The sequence below is a fragment of the Panicum virgatum genome, chromosome 2K, assembly GCF_016808335.1.
Source record: "Panicum virgatum strain AP13 chromosome 2K, P.virgatum_v5, whole genome shotgun sequence".
Classification (NCBI taxonomy): Eukaryota; Viridiplantae; Streptophyta; class Magnoliopsida; order Poales; family Poaceae; genus Panicum; species Panicum virgatum.
Window position 1 is genome coordinate 66,639,983 of NC_053137.1, and position 6,155 is coordinate 66,646,137.

At 42.4% G+C, this 6,155-nt stretch overlaps 1 long non-coding RNA gene and 1 pseudogene across 1 annotated transcript; one reads left to right on the top strand and one right to left on the bottom strand.

Annotated features, from left to right (window-relative positions):
• The first annotated feature begins 1,003 nt into the window (after positions 1-1,003).
• LOC120694757 lies at positions 1,004-5,251 on the top strand (annotated as a pseudogene).
• Positions 3,305-4,356, bottom strand: LOC120694758. The gene is made up of 2 exons (XR_005683647.1): positions 3,714-4,356; positions 3,305-3,557 (listed from the first exon to the last, which is right to left on the bottom strand). It is a non-coding gene; the product is annotated as an uncharacterized LOC120694758 (long non-coding RNA).
• Positions 5,252-6,155: the final 904 nt, after the last annotated feature.

Below are 6,155 nucleotides of genomic sequence, written 5' to 3' on the forward strand. Positions count from 1 at the left end.
AGATATTTCCCTGGATTTGTCCTGATGTCCTGATTAGAGGGGATACTAACTTCAGCACACGCGTCATTGACCAAGGAGCGTGAGGACAAATTTCATGTTCAGTATTGTCAAATGACTGAATACAGTTTGCAGCTCAGACTATTAATCCTGAAAGGCAGCTCTTTATCTATGGAGGAGCCTAAATCAATAAACATTGACGGCCACATGGTAAATTGCAAAAAAACCCATAAAACAACAAAGTTTCATGGCGGACAAATTAGAGACCGGAACTGTAAATCACTAATAGAAGAAGTTCCTGTCGCAATCATCTCCAGTATTGGAACTTGGAAGGTCGTGCAAGCGATGACAATAGCTAAGAAGGCGCATTGATGTTAACCATTTCAGTTTTACCTTTTGTCGCCATGAAAATGGGATCTTTTTGTAAAGCCAACCGCTAAAAAAGGGCTCCATCGTAAAGCCAACCAAGCAGTAACCTCTACTCAGATTATCTTTAGCAGTACTTGAGTCTTGACACCGCGTATATTTTTCCCACCTGAAGAACTGTTGAGATAATTCATGCTTTGAGAATATAGCTGGAAACATAGTTTTTTAATGTTATGGATTCGGTTCAAATTTGCATCAAAGTTGCATATTTCAGTCAAAATCTCCTATTCCGAAGCTATCGTGTTGTAAATCTTTTGATGGGTGAGACGGCACACGGCAGTACGGCACTAGCAATCTTCATAATTCAGCTTATGTTTACACAGATAAAAGGTTTTGAATCCATCTAATCTATGGTAATATCGCACTAGCAATCTTCATAATTCAGCTTATGTTTATACAGATAAAAGGTTTTGAATCCATCTAATCTAATAATATCCTAATTCTAAACACAATAATGTTAGGACAGTAAAATAAAGAAGAAAATTATTTGCAACCATGGCGAAGCAACAGTCCCCGAAATAACTGAATCCCTCGGACTCTGAACTGAAGGATGTTGTATAAAGCCGCTTCCCTCCCTGTTATCCGTCCCATCCTCCAAGACTTCAGCAAAGTGACAAACAAGGGCAATCATAGGAGCTCCACACAGGGCGAAGCAAGGAGCAGCCGCCATGGACACAGACATGGAGAGGAAGGTGGCGGCAGAGAAGGAGATAGAGAGTGGTGCGTCCCGCTCCCCAAGGTGGAGCTCCACGCCCACCTCAACGGTTCCGTCCGCAATTCCACCCTCCTGTCAGTGTACTCCGCTCCGCCCCGACTCCTGGTTCTTGATCTATGGCCATCGGTATCTCCAGTTTCTTGATTCGACGCTAGAGTAGCGCAGTTCTAGTCTGGATTTTGGACCAGTATTTGTGCAGTATTTGTTCCATGATAATGACTTTGTGACATGTTTGGGAGAGGAACTCGTTAGGAGATTGGCGATTCAAATCCTATTTTGTTGCCGAGAGAACAAATCTGATTTTGGCGCATAAATCTGGAATTTATCTGGATTGTAAATTGTGAGGTCGTAAAGAACTGCTCTTTTAGTAAGTATCGGTCACCTCTTAATGAAAAACGTGCCAAGGGACTATCGCGAGAAAAAGAAAGTAAGTATCAGTCAGGTAGTAGGAATAGGGTATGTGCAACTAGTAGTGCAAGCATGCGGATTCATTGAATTATGTTAGTGTGAATGCTCATGCAGGTGAGAATCTTTACCTGTTTTGATAATATTTGTAATGGAGCTTCCGTTCCACAAATTGTAAATGATTTGACGTCTGCGAAAATGACCTTACTACTAATTACAGCTGCTGGGAGATAAGGTCTGTAAATTATCTCTTATTTGAGTCAAGAAATGCATCATGTGTTACTTGGTTGGTTAGTTCATCCAGACATTGTATGTTTGCTTCAGAGATATTCTGTTTCCCTTTATTTTGTATCTTCAACAATATGCTCATATCCTTTAGTGACTGGCCCTGCTAGTTCACTTGTTAACATATTCCGTTTGAATATATAGTTCTAGGCTCTTGCTCTTTTATTTGGTCTAAACCAGATGCACATGCTGATCCAATAATTACTTGCAGTCAAAACAATAACCAAGGCCTCAAAGAGTACCAACATGCTATAGTAGTTTTTGCATTAATTTCATAGCCTGAAAGCCATATGTGTTAGTCTGATGGATGTTCCCTAGCTATATAAACCACCTATGCTTTACAGATTCAATAATAAGCTTGTACTGTTAAGACTCATTACCAATTATACTACAATGATTTAGATGCATACACTGCTTATATATCATTTAAATCCGTGTACAGACGTTCTTATCCTTTTTTGAACAGGGAACTTGCAAAAAAGCTAGGAGACAAAGGAGTCATTGTCTTCGAAGATGTTAAGGATGTGATCATGAAGGGTAAGTCAAAGACGCCCTTGATTTTTACTGATGCAGTTACTTACTATAAATCATATCAAAAGATATCATTAATCAAATTTGTGAGAATCAAGTCTCAAAAAGTTTTAAACGCTGGCATGTAAATTTGCTTTGCTTTTTCATGATTTTTGAGGATACTAAACACTGGCATTTGAAATTCTTAAACAGATGGTAGATCTCTCCCAGAGTGTTTCAAGCTTTTTGATTTGTTTCATATACTTACAACGGGCCATGATACAGTAACAAGGATCTCTAAGGAGGTATATCTGTCATTACAATTAGAAGGTTGCATTTTTAATACTGTAAATTTGCTCAGTTCATTGGCTGAGGGAAAATTAACAGGTTGTCGAAGATTTTGCTGCAGAGAATGTTGTGTATTTGGAAATAAGAACAACTCCTAAGGTGCTGCTTTTGAATATTTGTTGCATATTGCTTTACAGTTTTGTGAGTCTATGCAGCAAGAATGTGGCTAGTTATGTGTTGTTCTTTTTCTCACAATTGACGCTTTTGAATATCATTTAGAACAATGAAGCCAAAGGGATGACTAAGCGATCTTACATGAATGCTGTTATTAAAGGTTTAAAAGCAGTTGATGCTGTTGATGTTGTTTTATTTGATTCTAAGTCAAGGACAAATGACACATTAACTTGCACACCTACAATCGAGTTGGATGGTGACACAAATAAAAAGAGGATATATGTCAGGCTCCTTCTTAGTATTGATCGTCGCGAAACAACTTTGGCTGCATTGGATACCGTATGTTAAGATTTTCCACGCCAATTGATGCTCTGACAAACATAGGCACAAATTGAGAATCTACACAACTTGTTTCTTTCCCTTTGTCAGGTTAATTTGGCCCTGGAAATGAAGGACCAAGGTGTTATTGGTATCGATCTTTCTGGCAATCCAGTTGTGGGGGAATGGTAAAAAGTACATAATATCTGGCTTAAAGTAGGTCAAAACATGATAAATATTTTATGTGCTAACATTCCGTGGTATTTGCAATAATTATGAAGGGAAACATACTTGCCTGCCCTACAACATGCTAAAGAGCTTGGAATCCCCATTACAATTCACTGTGGAGAGGTCTGGAAATACATGTCGACAACTTCCAAACCATTCTTTCCTTGATCTTTATGTTCTTGCGGCTACATTTGTGAAATCTTTCCCTACACTGTTTGACCAATGAAGTAAAACTTAGTGACAATCTCTGTTGCACGGATACTCCAGGGATGTGGCGTATCCGTATCCGATACGTATCAGATACGGATACGCCATGGATACGCGTTGGATACGTTTTTGGCCGTATCCCAAAAAACTGGATACGTACTGGCGCAGATACGCGTACCGGACGCGGTTGGGCCAGATTGGATACGGCCCAACGCCTCAACTCCGCCGGGGAGGGAGCGCCGGGCAGGGCAACGGCGAGTGCGGGTGTGCTGAGGCGACCTCCGCAGCGGGCGCGCCGGGGATCTCGACGAGCACGCCGCGGTCGCGCGCCAGCCGGTGGGGGCGCGGGTGTGCTGAGGTGGCCTCAGCAGGTGCGCCGGGGATCTCGACGAGCGCTCCGCGGTCGCGCGCCAACCGGTGGGGGCGCGGCTGCCTCCTCTGGCCTCGTCGCCATGGCAGCAGATGGGATTTGGGGGAGAAAAGAACGGAGAGATTGGGGAGGCCGGGAGCCATGGAGGGCGGGAGAGAAGGTTGAGAGGGAGAGAGACGAGAGACGACTGGCAGCGATTCATGGAGGGTGGAACAGATAAGGTTTGGTTCATTTTTGATTTGCCCCTTTCTCTTTTTAGTAATTATAGAGCATATGACTATATGAGTTTATAACACATTCTAACCCCTGAAATTTCTATTTTCCCACATTCTAGTCCCTAGAACTTCTATCTTTTCACAAATGAACATATAAATATATGAATTAGTGATGCAAATCCATCAAGTGCTGGACGAATGCCTTCTAATTATTAGTTTTAAAAATATCCTAGCCGTATCCCCGTATCAGTGTTTTTTGGAAATAGCGTATCCGCGTATCCGATACGTATCGTATCTGATACTCGTATCCATATCCGTGCAACATAGGTGACAATAGGTAGCAAACAGGAAGGAGATTCAAGCAATGCTGGATTTCTGCCCTCAGAGGCTGGGGCATGTATGCTGCCTGAATGATGCAGAATGGAAGAAGCTCAAGTCTTTGATGATTCCAGTAAATTTATCTCTACCCATTTCATATCTGTACTCAATTAGGAATGATAATGACTCGTATGTTTAACTCCAAGATAAAATGCAGGTTGAGATATGTTTAACATCAAATGTTATGACAGGAGGTGCTCCTTCTCTAGAGCTTCATCACTTTGGTTAGTCCCTAAAACAATACAAACTAAAAATTCATGCCAAGAATCATCATCATCTCGGTACTTACATTCGGTTATACTGAATTTGTGCAGCTGACCTCTATAATGCAAAGCACCCTCTATCCTTGTGCACAGATGACTGTGGCCTGTTTTCAACAAGCCTCTCAAATGAGTATTACCTCGTTGCAGTCACTTTTGGTATGCTCTCTTCTATAACGAAGCAATTTTAAAAGTAGTGGATCTATTTCTAATCCTGACCTGACATGACCTGCATGCTTTCGATAGGTCTCAGCAAGCCCGAGCTATTTCACCTAGCTCAGGAAGCAGTGCAGTTTATTTTTGCTGATGAAAATGTGAAGATGTCTCTGAAGGAGGTGTTCAAACATGCCGAGAAGAGATTGACGATGTTGTCTGATATTGGCGTGCCAAACTGATGTGTGAGCCTCTTAGATCAGTATGAATACAATTGTGTGACGTATGCAAAAAAAAATGTATATGCGTGTTATTTCTTGTTTATGTATGGATTATGTATTTTTTTTCAAGGTTAAGAAGAAATACAGTCAAAGAGGTAATCAGCATCAAGATGTGGCACAAAAGACTATGGAGGGGGGGGGTGGAAGGAGCTGATAAGTTGGTTTGCCCCTAAAGATGACCCAGCTCAAGAATTTGAGTGTTATGTGCCAACTTATGTGTGCCTAGATGTTTTAGGATTTGTCTCCTATACTCTCTTGCAACCCTGCTCAAAATTGGCCCGATTCCGATTGCATGGTTTTTATTCACTTGGAGGAATATCAGTTTTGTTCTGCACTGTCCTTCTGATTGGAATAGTGGTTTGGCAGCCTAAAACAAGAGCACAACAGATCAGGTGGAGATCGATCTGTGCCTTTGCTGTGGCCGTAGCTGTTGCATTTGTGACTACTCATGCCACCTATGGCTTTTGTTGCCAGTAAGACCAACCTGAAGTCATGAAAGGCTGGCACCTTGCTTCACCTGACACAAGGCTGAAAATATTATCTTTTCAAGCTCCATAATACTAAGCATTTTCAGTTTGATAATATTTTGCTGTTATTACTGCCAGCCATCCTTGCATGCTTCTCCCTCTCTTAACTGACATAGCAGTGCTCCTGCAAGTTCTTCAAAAAGAAAAATTCAAGACAAGCAGAGGAAGATCCACTGATACAACTGCTCAAGGGTATTAATCAATGCAGCCAGGATGCTTGGCGATCGAGCAGTAAGGACGGCGGTCGCGACACCTGCTGCTTCCTGCCGTCGCGCGGAGAACGGGAGAAGTCAGTAACTCAGTATGTGCGAGCGCCGCCGTCGCTGGCACCACAGTTCAGGACCCACCTCCGTCGGCCACCGCCGCGCGCGGCCCCCCTCCTCCTCGGCTCCTCCACAACGACCTGCCGTCGCATCTG